Here is a 15,533-nt window from a genome sequence, read left to right on the forward strand (position 1 = left end):
GATCTAACAAAATACCTAGCAATTATATATCTTTAGATAGTGTGGGAGAGATATCAGTAAAGCTGAGAGCCTCCAAACATGTCTTAATGGTTTGAGTATCTTTAGATCATTGAACCCTGAAAGAATAAAATACATCCTTATTCAGTTTGAAAAGGCTTTCAGACATTCAGTGAGAAAACCCCTGCAGGCACGATTGTAGTGTTTGTACATCTTCAACCAAGGAGATATTCAGGTCAATCTGGCTTTCATTTCATACTGATGAATTACTACACCCATTTTATCCATCTGGATTCTTCAGGGATTCCTGTAATAAAAAAATAATGATGGTGCTAGGATCAAACCTCGCAGGACTTTACACGGTAGCACCACTGCATTGGATGAACATCTTCCTATCTGAACACCTGTTTTTGATTGGTGAAGAAGATCAAATTACTTCCATACAGTAACGCCGTATCTGGTAGAAACTCTATCTAGCCACACCTGCCTTACCTTCGAATATTTCCTAGGCATCAGACTTTGGACCAGTACCCCTGCGCGCTGCAGGTGGCATCGCTCTGTTGACGGTCATCCACCATGGAAGTGACACGCGTGGTGCCTATAAAGGTGTGACCCTGGTGCACTGGTCAGTTTCTTTTCACAACTTTCCACATTAGAATTACAGAGCCAGAAGAATCACTGAAAAACGTGTGCATATCTAAGGCCCATAAAAAGGGCCACGTTTACACTGTAATCGGTATGCAGAGTGGCAAGGATATGAGAGTCAATAAGGAATACACGGCTAAATAGTCTTTCCAGATAAGGTGTTACCAAAGCTAAGTAACCTTTTCATCTGATAGAGACTTTTAGCCACATATTTCTTAATTTAGAATAGATAAACAAGCAAAAACTCACTGTAGGTGGATCTGTGAAACTGATTTTAGCCCAAAAAAGTCCTGATGGACCAAATGGGCAAAGTCCCCATCATGACAGACCTGACAATCCAGGCAGTAGTGCTTGGTAAACGTGTGCAGAGATGCCCATGTTACTGCCTGACAGATGTCCAGGACAGGAACTCCGCAAGCTAATGCAGTGATCGCAGCCCTGACTCTGGTGGAATGAACCTGAAAACCCTCAGGGGGTTGCTGCTTGATCAATGCAAATCAAATCTTTATGCAGCGCAATATCCATCCTGATATAATCCATTTCCATGTATGACAAGGAGAGAGGTAGGGAGAGTACTTTGACACTCTTGTTCCCCGGTCAATGATCAATAAACAAAAGAAGAGTGTCTATGAAAAGGCTAAGCCGTTCTAGGGAGCACAGTAACAGCCACACTGGGATGTTAAGGAAGGCCCTCACTCACCACCTAGTGATGACATGCTTCATCATCGGGCCCCACCAAAGAGACTGAGTGTCTCTTTGGTGTGCTGCAACGCCAGGATTACTGCGGAGCGGGATGGTGAGTTTAGGGCGTGCTGAGTGCAAATGAAAATTAGTGAGTGGTGAGGGTATTAAAAAGAGTCAGTAGTGTATCTGAGGTAATTTTATTAAATGATCACTAAAGACAAAGGGTATTAAAATATGTGAGGAAACAGTCCACTTTAATTGAGTGGTGGGTTCCTAAAGAGTAGTCGACATGTTTCTTACCATCGAAACGGTGTTACTTTACCCGGCAATTCATCAGGACTGGGTGTGATAAACCCTGGCGGCGGACTTTCTGAGCACGAGTGAAAGTGTAATACCCTACTTTTACACTCTCCCAAAGACACACAAAAACCGGCTACCACCACCAGGGAGGCCGATCGTGTCAGGCATCGGCTCTCTGTTAGAACCACTCACACGGTTTTGTGACCACTATCTAAAACCCTTAGTGCAAAATACTCCAACCTACCTAAAGGACACCAAAAGTCTACTTCAACTGCTTCAAAATATTGACTTCCCAGAAAACACAGTCACACTCGTGACATTAGACATTGAGAGTCTGTACACCAGCATCCCCCAGGACGATACCATCAAGGTCCTGGGGACGGCTTTAGACTCGATTAACTGGGATTACCAGGCTTCCAAGACCTTTATCCTAGACTGTGCTACCATAGCTCTAAAGGAGAATTTCTTTGCCTACAAGGACAAACTCTACCTACAAACTACGGGGACTTCTATGGGCAGTACATTTGACCCCAGCGTAGCTGGTCTGTAAGTCGCTGATTTCGAAGCAAGACATATCATACAACCCGATAGCCCCTATACGTCTTCCATAAAAATATGGAGACGTTACATTGATGATGTCCTGGTGATATGGACAGGCAGTGGTGAACAATTACAAGCTTTTCTAGGTTGGATCAACACATTAGACACCAACCTAAAATTCACTTCTGAACTGAGCAAAACAGAGGTCACCTTTCTGGATGTGAGGATCCAGGTTTGTGGTACAAAACTGACAACAAAAACTTACCACAAACCCACTGCTCGCAACAACCTACTTGAATTTACAAGCTTCCATCCTAGGCCCCTGAAAGAAAACCTTCCGTATGGACAATATTTGCGAATCAGACGCAACTGCTCTGATCTCCAAGACTTCAAGACCCAATCTGCTGATCTAACAGACAAACTTAGGTCTCGAGGCTCCCCCACCCAGATACTAAGCAAAGGTTACAAGAGGGCTCGTAACCAACCACGAGAGTCTCTCCTTGAAGACAAGGTTACCAACAATCAAACCATACCATTGGCCTGTGTAACCACATACAGCGCAATGTCCAACTACATGAAAAAATCGATTAACAAGAATTGGCGCATTGTGTCTAGTTTAAAAACAGATTGGGAAAAACCATTGTTCTCCTTTAAGAAAGGACGCAGCCTGAGAGACACCCTTGTACATACGCGACCCAGAATTGAGGCACCTACTACGGAAAGATCAATCACAGAACTTTGGGGTCTACCGCAAATCACTGGGCACTTCCCCTGTGCCAATTGTAGTGTGTGTCATCTTACGACACACACAAAAACTCTTGAGCTTGAACCAGGAAAAATATGGACACAGAAATGTCACACTAATTGCAACACGGACAATGTTATTTACTTGATCACCTGTTCCTGCGACCTACGCTATGTAGGAATGACGACCCGCAAAGTCAAGCAAAGGATAGGTGAACACCGCTCCAATATCAGGTGTAAAAAACTGACCACCAAATTGAGTCGCCATTTCCTGGAGCACAACCACACTCCCAAAGACATGCGATGGACTGTCATCGAGCATGTTAATGGCACCAGAAACACTCCTAATCTCCTTTTTGAAAAAGAGCAAAGATGGGTTTATAGACTGGGTACCCACCTTGTAGGTCTTAATGACGATATCCCCTGGAATACGGTAATCAAGTGAACCAGATCAGAGTCATTCGATTTCAGACATAATAAGAACTGTACAAAGGGCTCTTTGCTATGTAAACTTAACCCCCTCCACGTGACTCTAGCAGGAGCTGGGTTCACATTCTGCCAATAGATATAGAAAACATTCGCTTATTGTACGCGTCTGTCACATTACTGCATTCCTCTGATACAATGCAGTTAACATCGCCAATGCGCTAATCGGTAACGCGCGTTTGTTTGTTTTTTTCCCTGTTACCAAGCAACTGTGAAAACGTATGACCGAACGTCTTAGTCTACATGGCGGGCCTTTCCAAAGTTAACCACGCCTTATGCGTCTATCGGATTCATACGTCTTCAGTGTTTACACAGGTCACCTAGCAACGAGTAACCTCGTTACCGTAGCCAATTGAACGCATCCGTTCGGCAACGCTGGCGTGACGTCGGACCACGTCACCTGGCCACGCCCACCCGGAAGCAATCGCCGCCTCGCTACCTTGCACTTAAACAACGAACCAAGCCCGCTTTATCATCTTCGGGGTCCGGTTCGAGGGCGACGTAGGTAGACTACGGGTGCCAAGCGTCAAGGGCGTAAGTGGGAGCCATCTGCCTACATTTAGCTAAGTATAGATCGCGCTCCGATTATCATGGGGTTTCACATCAATGTAATGCCTATTTTGTTTTTCCTTTGTTCTGCCATGTTACAGGGTGTGCCGAATACGCTCCCACCCCCCTCCTGAGACCCATGGTGTTCATTCCCAACACCTTGAAAGTGAGACAATTTTAACTCTATTGCGATCTGTACATATCTTTTAATTTGATCGCTAAGCTGACGATCTTCTATGAAGATTTTCACTTGTTTTATCCCTTAGTCACTACTAGTTTGTACCACGAATAGTACACTACACCTCTCCTAGCTCATGTGAACCCGGGGCTATTAGGTGGTGTTAACCATAGCGCTATTCTACCACAGCTAGAGTGTCTTTCACCTTTGGAGCACGATATTCACTACAAAACCGAGGACAACCAGGAGTAATTCTAAATGTGTGTCTTGTTCTATCTCTATGTCTCTGTCCTTTTATTTTCCAGGTGCAGAAACGATTAGTAGAAGCCTCCTAAACCAGGAGTAATTAGGAATAATTCAAATATTCCTAATTTTTTTGCACTTTTTCACCTTTTTTATAATTTTCACACTCACGTCCCTAGGTAAGGGTGGGCCTTAGTGTGCCCATACCGCCAGGGTTTATCACACCCAGTCCTGATGAATTGCCGGGTAAAGTAACACCGTTTCGATGGCAAGAAACATGTCGACTACTCTTTAGGAACCCACCACTCAATTAAAGTGGACTGTTTTCTCATATATTTTAATACCCTTTGTCTTTAGTGATCATTTAATAAAATTACCTCAGATACACTACTGACTCTTTTTAATACCCTCACCACTCACTAATTTTCATTTGCACTCAACATGCCCTAAACTCACCATCCCGCTCCGCAGTAATCCTGGCGTTGCAGCACACCAAAGAGACACTCGGTCTCTTTGGTGGGGCCCGATGATGAAGCATGTCATCATTAGGTGGTGAGTGAGGGCCTTCCTTAACATCCCAGTGTGGCTGTTACTGTGCTACCTAGAACGGCTTAGCCTTTTCATAGACACTCTTCTTTTGTTTATTGATAATCCATTTCCACACAGCCTTCCCTTTCTTTGCTCCTACATACTCTACGAAGAGTTGATCATCCAAATGAAACTGGTAGAATGACAATGACCTTTTTGGGTCCAGGAAGAGTGGTCTCTCCTTTTCTTTTGAGGGATGGGGCAGAGTAAAGAAGGTAGGCAAGGTAATGTTTTGACCAACAGGAAAGGGTATCACTAACTTCAGAAGGAAGCATGTATTCTAAAAACCAGTTTGCCTGGTTAGAAGGTGGTATAAGCGTATGCAGAGATAGAGATGGGTAGCAAATAGTTACTGGGCAGTTGTGCAGCGACTCAAAGGGCACATCAAAAGACCAGGTTTAAATCCCACTGAAGCATGAAGAATGGCCTGGGAGAAAAACATGTGTTGGAGACCACAGAAGGTTGGTCCAGAAACTATAAAAAGGCCAAAATGGCTGATAGCTAACCCTAAACAATTGTGAGAGCAGAGACCTGCTGTGCCAAAGAGAAAACAAATAATAAGGCAGGAGAGGGGTGAAGAGAGCGGGTTAATGTTTCTGGATGCACACCATGGCACAAATGTGTCCCAATGACAGGCTTAGTTAACACCTTGGCTGCTAGGTGTTTTCCCCCTCCTATGCTGGAAATTGCTTTTTTACTTTATTTATGACGAGCTCAGCTCGTCATCAGCACAGCTCAACTGTGCATCATGACGAGCTGAGCTCGTCATGAGCATCGAAAGGGTTAAGAGATGGCTGACTGCCAGAATAAAGTCGGACTTCTGGAAAAAGATCTAATGCGGTCTGCTGTTGCCGATAAATCTCCACACAAATAGATGGAGGGTGTGTAGGTTCAGGTGCAGAACCCTCCCCTGTTGCTGTGACAGAAGATCCTCTAGAAGAGGCAGCCTGACCTAAGGACCAATGCTCATGTTCTAAAGCTTGGGACACCAGACTTTCCGGGTCCATCTGTAGCCACATAAATGACTTGGGCCCGGTCATTCCTGATCTTCTTGAGAACTCTGGGTAGGTGTGGTATCGAATGAAAGGCATACAGGAGGCTGGAGCTCCACTCGAGACAAAAGCGTCTCGGAGTGAGAGCCGCCTTGGAAACTCCAACGTGGAAAACTGCTGGCATGGCATATTCTCTGCAGTGATAAACAGATATAACCAAGCCTCTCCTCACTCTTATAATAACTTGCACTGCCTCGGAGTGGAGAAGCTATTTGTGATCCACTAGGCATTGATGGCTGAGCACATTCGCCCTGACATTCAGAGAGCCTGCCAGGTGTTGAACCATCAGGGAAATGTCCTGATGTTCCAGCCATATCCAGAAATAGAGTGCCACGACCCTACCCTGCTGGTTTGTTGCAGTACAACATGGTGGTGGTGTTGTCCCTGAACACCTGCACCAGCCTTCCCCTTAAGGAGAGAAGAAGCCCTTTCAATGCCAATCAGATCACCCAAAGCTCCAACAGGATTATGTGGAGCCTAGACTATGCAGGAGATCAGGGGCCTCTGATCTCCACCGTTCCCAGATGGCTGCCCCAGCCCAGGAATGATCCATCTGCCACTACAGACTGTCTAGATCAGGAAAGGGAGAAGAGCATGCCACTGTCCCAATTGCGGATTGTCAGCCACCACTGTAGGTCTTTTGTAGTTCCCTCTAAAATCTGAACCATGTCTGAGAGATTACGCTGATGCTGTGCCCACTCGAATTTCATGTTCCACTGCAGAGCCGCATATGACAACGGGCATGTCTTAAGCAGCATGCAGGAGGCCATGAGACCTGATAGCTTCAAAGTCAGTCTCACTGAATCCAGGATAGAGGCTGAAATATCGATATCAATGAAAATCCTAGACTCACCACGAGGGATATGAACAAACCTACACAGCGTTCATAACAACTCTAATGAAAGGGAGCATACGGGGAATAGTCAGGTGTGAATTTGGCACATGATAGTGAACCCCAGCGAGTGCAAGAGGTCTGCCATAGTCTGGTGGTGTGATACTACTGTCTTTGATGAGCCTGCCTTTAAAAGCCAAAAGATTGGAATGCCAACCTCTGCCGATGTGGAGTGGGCAAGCAAGACGGGGATGTGGAAATAAGAGTTCTGCAGGAACCTATGCCACCCTACAGTGTCTAGGGAAACAGGGCAAATAGGGCTTGAGCTAGTGTGAGCATCCTGAACTTCTCCTTTTTCAGAAAGAAATTGAGAGGGTGCAGTACTACGATAGGACAGAGGCCTACTTCAGGTGCTGGCAGCCTCAGGATGACTCCATTGGCCAAGAGAGCCAACACTTCCAGACAGCGCAAGGAGAGATGGTCCTCCGTCAGCCGGTCATAAGTGGATGGCATTTGTGGAGGGGTGTGCAGAAAGAGGACGCAGTAGTCTCTAAGAACTATCTGTAAAATCTGGCCAATCAGAAGAGGCTGCTACAGAGCTGTTTTAGGTCACTTCACAATAGTACTAAAACTACATTCCTGTAATAATTACAATAAAGCAGACCTTGGCAAGTTGTTGGATTTATTGTAACTATTATTTTGAAATATAAAACGTTGTAAAATGTCTCCGTTTTTATAACAAGGCACTCTACCCTTGGGGCACCTATAGTAGCCCTTAGAGGGGTTGTATATGTAATGAAAAGGTTGGATGGTAGGTTTGGACTTTTAAAGTACTTTTAATTCATAAGTGAAATTTGGACATAGTCTAATTTTAAAACCTGCCAGCAATGCAGGCCTGGCTTTGAAATGACATTATAGCAGTGCCTACTTGAGTGCATTAAGTCCACTGGCGTCTCTAGACCTACATGCCCTACTATATACCAGGGACTTACAGGTAGATTGTCGTGGCTAATTATACTTACACCAATTACCATATACCTTTTAAGGACAAAGCACTGGCCCTAGGCCTGATTGGCAGAGCCAAAGGGCACTATCAGATTCAGTAACCACAGGTACTAGTCAAATAAATGAGGGTGATGAGAGTAAAAAGGAGAACTTTCCTACATTATCGACACCTCCTGCCCTCCTCCCAAGGAGCCCATGTTGGTATGAGGGTAAACTAAAGGGGTTTGGAGGCTGTGACTGTCGAGGGAGTGGTGAACTGGTCCGACCTCTGGCTAGTGGTCCCACATGGTCTGTGTGAACAGGATCCTCAGCCATGAAAACGCTGCAAAGCCTTTGGTAGCTGGGCAGGAATAAACGCCGTTAGTAGGCCCATTTGTAGCCATGGAAGGAGCAGAAGGTAGACTGGGGTTGGCGAGGGGCCATGGACAGGCCGCAAGACTGACCAATGCTCTCCTATCTTTAATCCTCAAAGTGTTCCAATGCTGAGTGCACCTTCTCACCAAAAATGAGAGAGCCATCAAAGGGCATGTCCATGAGTGAAGCTTTGAAATCCCCGGAAAAGCCAGTGGTTCCTAGCCAGCAGTGGTGCTTAAGGGACGCTGATGATGAAATAACTCTGTCCAGCGAGTCGGTTGTATCTAGTCCACATCTGATGGTGAACTTCGCTATGTCTCGGTCATCTGCTATTGCTTGTGGCAATATGGCTTAGGCCACCTTGTTGCATTCTAATCTAGGACCCTGATCGATACTGTGACCTTATGCCCCTATACGGCTATAATCCCTTTGTACCCCTATATTGGCATAACCGATCAAATGCAATATTCAGAAACTCGTCTCTGGCCTCACACGAACAGAGCCACATTTCAGAATCGCTTCCTCTGCAACTTCCTTTGCAGCTCATTAGTGCAAATGACACAGCAGAAGTCACTATCTAAGATTCCTAGATTACACTCAGAGTTCTTCAACAAGATAAAAACTCAGCAACCTGGGAAAGCCCCGCTTGCTATGTTTTGATTAGTAATAGAACTCTAATGAGCACTGAGAGACGATCACTTCCTAGTGACATCTTTATTGACGTCTTATGTCCAAAAACTTACGTCAAACCAGGCACCTTTCAGGTATAAATATTACCAACGTTGCCTTAAGCAAATGCTGATGATACCATCGCTGATGAAGCTGACCCTAACACGGCTGCTACTATCGCTGCTAACGAGCGAATGATGGTGTGGTGCACATGGGAGCAGAACAGCTGTCCCTTGCAAGAGCCCAGCAGATGCAAGCTGCCCGCGGACGCTGTCCCTCCTCCTCTTCCTCGACGCGCTGAGAGAGACGCTGTCCTTTCTCCAGCCGAGAAATCCAGCTCCGGCGTTTCCAGCCTACTCTTGCGAGTGACTGGGATATCGAGTCCCTGGAAGGAGATACCAGACCTCCAACATTCTATTTCAGAGGTATGGTGTTGACTAAACCCTTAGAGAGAATTCTTGAAGCAAACCTTGGCAAAACCAACTTAACTAAAGCTACTTACTTACTCCCCTCCCAAGTATTAGGCTTAGGTCAGGTACACTGGGATAGGCGTAGTTAGAAGCACCAGTTGAGTACGTTAGTCAAATGTATATATGTTTTATTCATTTTAAACCATTGTATGGCTAAGAAACCATATCAATGCTTTTACAGTATTATTTCGCAAGACTCATTTTACTGTACGCACTTTTTATAATAACAAGTCTTGCAATTGTGGTAATTAATTTCTCTTGTACGAGAAGAAAGACTATTCAATAAATAATACCTTTTATTGAAAACGCCCGTCTCTCTATTCTCTGCATATTGGTGAAAGTAATCTGCACAAAACTGACTGAGTAAAATAACTGTCTATTGTTTCACACGACTCTAGAGATTGACTCTTATCTGAGGAGCAAAGTTGTCATGTTTATGCGGTTGTTGGAAAACTGAATCCCTTCTTGTCTGTACCAGGGAAGCTGATCACTTCCTATTCCGTCAAGAAAGTTTCCAGTGACCTCTGAGCTAGTTGGTAACAAACCCAATTAAGTTTAGCATAGTCAGTGGAGACCTGGAAGATCCGCACTTCTACGTCTATACTACTGTTTATGTTATTCCAATGCGCAGGGCCTATTGGGAAAATAGGAACTACACTACATGGCGCCCAACGTTTGGTAAGGCGATAAACTAACGCAAGACGTTAGAGTAACTCAGTCGTGCATTTTTCACACAGACCCCTTTCTCCCGTAAATACTCCAATAGACGTCTGGAGTGGGTGAAAGGTTAAAATCCACCCGACCTTAGTAGGAAGAGGTTCCTATGTAAAGCTCTGGTTTATTCAACATTGAAGGATACAGTGTTCCAAAATATTGTGCACCTAATCTTTGTCTCCTTGGAGACCTGCTCTGCAAAAACCTTTCTGACAATAAAATGTCAGACTTAGAAAACGGAACCGCTGCACCAGCAGTAAATGCGACTCAGCAGGGTCCCACCGGTGTTACTGAACCGGGTGCAATAATCATCCCGGCACATTTAAGAACATCTATAACGTTAAAACTTATAGAAAATGGACTGACCACACAAGGTGGCACAGTTGTCTTCGTGATAGAGGCACACGAATATCGGCAGACAGAGGAATTCTATTCTTGGATAAAATTTAGTTCCACTACTATATAGTAGGGGATCCACCGGAAGAGTACGCTCCTTTCGAGGAGACTGAAATCCCATTAAAATACCAAGAGCACCTGCTCTGGTTTAAAGGCACCCTAAAACATAATGATCATATTACCAGGCTCGGTCCACTAGGTAGACCAGGAGCAACATGGCCGGTTCTAGCCAGCTACACACCACATCCGGACATTGATAAAATGTCTAGAGAAGAACTTTTAGCACAGCTAAAAACATTAATCAAAATACATAGGCAATTAGTCCAATATGTAATGCTGACTGCTACAGTCCAAACAGCTGTTAATACACCACAGCTGACCCCTCATCAGGGGAACACTAATAAAATTACACCAAAGAACATACAGTCATGACTTGGTAAAACACCCATAAAACGGGAACAAATTCCTTTCTGGTTAGCGCAGAAAATCACTCAAATAGAGGCAGTATTTCCGAATACCACCCCTATTGAGAAACACAGAATTCTGACCATCTGCCTTCCTATGGGGGTCGCACCACACGTGGAGGACTGTGACACTTGGGGTACAGTCTTTGCTTCCATTTACACAAAAACACATGGTGTTCCGTCTATGGCGGTAATACCAGAAGTGCTAAAACAGATTCAGAATGAATACGGTCCAGAACCTGCTTTAACTCTTGGTATGAAATTACTAAAAGACTTCAAGCAGGTCTCGGCTATATTACTAGCCAATATAAAAGGAGAAGCAGCATCTGTGGCGATCAGCCAGAAGTTGAAGGAAACCGATATAACAGATCAACCAATTGAGCTTGCCAGAATCATAGAAAAATGCTATGAAGAATTAGGTAGAGACAGCTTGGGTGGAAAACCAGTAAAGCCCCAACTGCTGGAAAATCCTGAAAAATCATTTATTAAAAATAATTCAAACACTCCTAAAAAGAGTTGGGATGGAAATAAACAATCCACTCCCAAGGAAAAAGTTTTCCAGTCCAGAGGAAGGTCTCCTCGACGGAGGGAAAGAACTCCGACTCGAGAACACCAGTCTACCCAGAGGGAGCCCTCTAAGAAAAGATATAACCTTAGAAATAGGGATAATTTGAAGAAGCCTGATAGATATCAAAGTATTGATACACGTCCCTCTCAATCTTTTTCGCAGAAATCGGAAAGAAGAGGACGGTCAGACCCAGGAGAGCACACCAAGTCCAAAGACAAGGAACCTGCTCAGAGTAAAAAATCTCAATTTCCGAAAAAGAAGGTAGCCAGTATTAGAGTAATCAACCATGCCGAGAATACTGAGGACACAGTTGAAAAACGAGGAGTGGGTGCAGACAATGTTAGACCGTGCAGCAGAAATCAGTATAGCCCGCACGATCCTGATGAGTCATCTGGAGACAGTGGACACGAATGAATACATTCAGGTTGAAACTGCCGACACCAGACTTAGCGAGCCTCATAAGATATACGAAATAACATTGAGTTTAGAGGGTGATAAGACTAGGAAAATAAGGGGTCTATTTTGGGATAAACTCTCAAAAGGCTATGATATTCTGTTAGCTGAAAAAGATTGGCCCCCAGAGTTTGTCAGGGAGTGCCCTCGTGGCGAAGAAATGATTATGCTTGCCTTCTCGAATCACATTGCGATTCACAAAAAATATACTTATGCAAGGAAATGGGCAGTAGCCCAGGCACCAGCATTATATAAAAATCATGTAGGATGGGATGAGGATTCTCCTCCCCACAAAATCCAGTTACAAAGTCAACCAACTGCCCAAAGGCAGTATCCCATTAAGCAAGAAGCTAAAAAACAAGTCAGGGAGATTTTAGATCAACTTGAATACCAGGGGATGATTGAAACCTGCACCTCTCAAATGAACAATCCTTTGTTTCCTGTCTCCAAACCAGACAATTCATATCGTCTAGTTTTGGACTACAGACACCTTAATGCATGTTGCAAAACATTTGCAGTACAAAATTCGCATAGTGCTGCACTAATGAACAACATAGTTAGGAAAAAATATAAAACAACATTAGACATATCTAATGGTTTCTTTTGTCAAAACATTGCACCAGAAAGCAGATACTTGACCGCTTTCTCAGCAATGGGGTCACAGAAAAATTTCTGTAGGCTCCCACAGGGGTTCAAGAACAGCCCAGGACTATTCTCAGCTAGAGTAACAGAGTTACTACAAATATATGATGATGAGGCATTATCTTACGTAGAGGATAACTATCTCACAGACGACGACTTGGAGACTCACTTGAAAAGAGTGAACACCATTATACTTGGGTTCGCAGCAGAGGGTTACAAATTCAACTTTAAAAAGTCTTGAATTGCCCATCTGACAGTATTATTTTTGGGATACGAATTATCAAGTGAAGGAAAAAGCCTAGCGGACAACTTCTTAGAGAAGTATGCTGTACTCCAAGCTCCAAAAACGCTGAAGAATTTACAATCGATTCTAGGTTTCCTGAATTTCGGTAGAACATACATTCTAAATTACGCGGAGAGGGTTAAACCTCTCTACGAACTAATTAAACCTGATTTTAAACCAATCACTTGGACTCAAAAACACACAGAAATTTTGAGATCACTGCAAACAGACATGTTAGCAAAAACAAAATTAGATACACGTGACAACACACGCAATCTTGTAATCCAAGTCATCCCAGGAAGATGCGGATTCACGTACCTGACCTCTAATGAGTGAGAAAAGGTACCAATTTCAATAAAATCTCACTTGTACACACAAGCGGAAAAAACATTCAGTCCAACAGAAAATACTGTGAAAGCAGTAGAAATTGCATTAGCGAATAAGCGAGAACTAGCACACAGCAAAAGGATTAATATCCTCACAGCGGAATCCACCTTCGAGGCGCTATTCAGCCCAGTAAACCTGCCTACAGTGTCACTGGATCCGAAATGGATACAGTGTGTAGATTCTCTTGGAGCGGAAGATGTGAAATACTATTTCGCCCCTTAATTCGAAAAACTGAATGATTTAGAATATGAAGAAGAATATCCTCTGCCAATCGAACTTCTGCCTCTCCCACAGTACGCCTGTATAATCTATACAGATAGATTTGTACAGCATTTCAACGTAGAGAGCAAATCCTACTATGCAGCGTATGCGATTGTTAAAGGTCGCTGGCTGTGCGGTAAATTCAGACCGAAAATAACAAAAACTGAATCAGTGAAGTACTGTTCGGCTCAGAGAGCTGAAATCAGATCCTTAAAGATGGCGCTTGAAAATGCAGAACGTGAATTCCCGACACTAATAGTGTGCGATTCTCATTTTTGCGTCAACTCTTACAATAATAAGTTGCAGAGCTGGATTGAAAACGATTACAAAGATGACACAAGTGCCACAATAAAGCATAAATTGCTCTGGAAACAGGTAGCTCTTTTACAGAAAGAACTACAAAAGACTCACGTGATACACGCACAGAGTCATCAACGTGATGGCGTTCACGTTGCAGGGAATTCATTGGCTAATACAGCCACAGCGGAAGCAACTAAACCGGCTTCCGTAGCCACAAAAAAGCGTTCAGAAAAATACATAGACGGGGAAACTATGCTGGCAGTAAAAACGTCTGTAAAAGGCAACTGTGCAGCACTACCCGTGAACTATCCACTCAATTATGCATACGTAATTGATGCAAACTCTGTTCCTTTTGCTCAAATCCCTGGAGTGGGGGATAGGGTAATTCCAAACATGAACCGGAGAAAGTTATTAATAGCAGACGCACACATGGGTGAAGGTCCTAGGCACATACAGATGAGGGAATCTCTGAAAGAATTACAATCAGTGTACTGGTGGCCAGGAATGAGTCTACACCACTACAAATATGTAAAGAACTGCCCGGACTGCGACAAGGATCGCAGCAATGAGGCAAGCGCATTAATGCCATGGTAGGCATAATGCTGTCTATCTGCCATCCAGCGTCCTATTAATCATTAAGGCTAAACACACTTAAAAAATGTGGCCCCAGCGCTCAGCTGACGCCAGAACGGTTATAAAAGATCTGCGAGTCTTTATCGGCACATACGCAATTGCCATGTTCCATTCTGACCAGGGTCCTGCTTTTAGCTCTCGAGCTTATAAGGAGGCCATAGCCAGCATGGGAGTTGGGTTGCGGTATTCTTGTCCGTCACACCCGAAGGGAATAGTGTGGTAGAAGGAAAAAACCGGGACATAAAGCAATCTATAACAGCGAAGGTATTAGGTTCAGGTGCTGGGTGGGTCAAACATTTAATAAGTGTCCAGTTAAGCCTAAATAACTTGCCAAGAAATTCTCTAAAAGGTTTCAGCCCATACGAACTATTGTTCGGAACTAGAATGCGAATTCGGGACTTAGATAGTCAGGTATCAGTGGTACAAGATAAGAAAACAGACTTTGACATCAAAGATCGTGTGGCTATTTTACAGGAATTGAATGAAACTAGAAAATCCTTAAGCAACATAAAGTTAAAGCAACAGCCAGCTACCACTGACGAGGCACCACCAGCCCCAGCAAGGCCTGTCTGGATTCCAAAGATTGGGGATCTAGTCAGAGAAAAAATAGCGGTGAAGAAGGAATTTGGGCCTTCTTACAGAAAAGCGGTACCTGTCTTAGCAGTCAACGGAACAAGATCAGTAGTACTACCGCCCCTTGCTGGTAAAAAGGAGAGCAGAGTTGTATCAATCGACCTGGTAAAACCACAAGCATGTGGCCTATAATCAACAGTAGGCCCAGTGGACTCCTGAGAAACAACAGAATACCCAAACTTGCAACAATTCAAGAGGTTCAAACTGAAAGACTAATCACATTCGATCAGCCTGCAGTGCACAGAGAAGGACTATGTAATAATGCCATGGAACTCGTGCCTCTTGAGACACAGATTGAAACAGTTCGTCAAGAAACACCAGTCTACAATGATGTGGCATCAGAATGTGCTACCGAAAGACAAATTGAAAGAACAATCCCAACAATTGACAGAACTGCCTCTGGCTATTTCATCAACTTCGATAACTTTTCTGAGGATCAAACCGACCCTGAAGTGATGCCAGA

Source organism: Lissotriton vulgaris, chromosome 1_1 (genome assembly GCF_964263255.1).
Source record: "Lissotriton vulgaris chromosome 1_1, aLisVul1.2, whole genome shotgun sequence".
In the NCBI taxonomy this organism is placed as follows: domain Eukaryota; kingdom Metazoa; phylum Chordata; class Amphibia; order Caudata; family Salamandridae; genus Lissotriton; species Lissotriton vulgaris.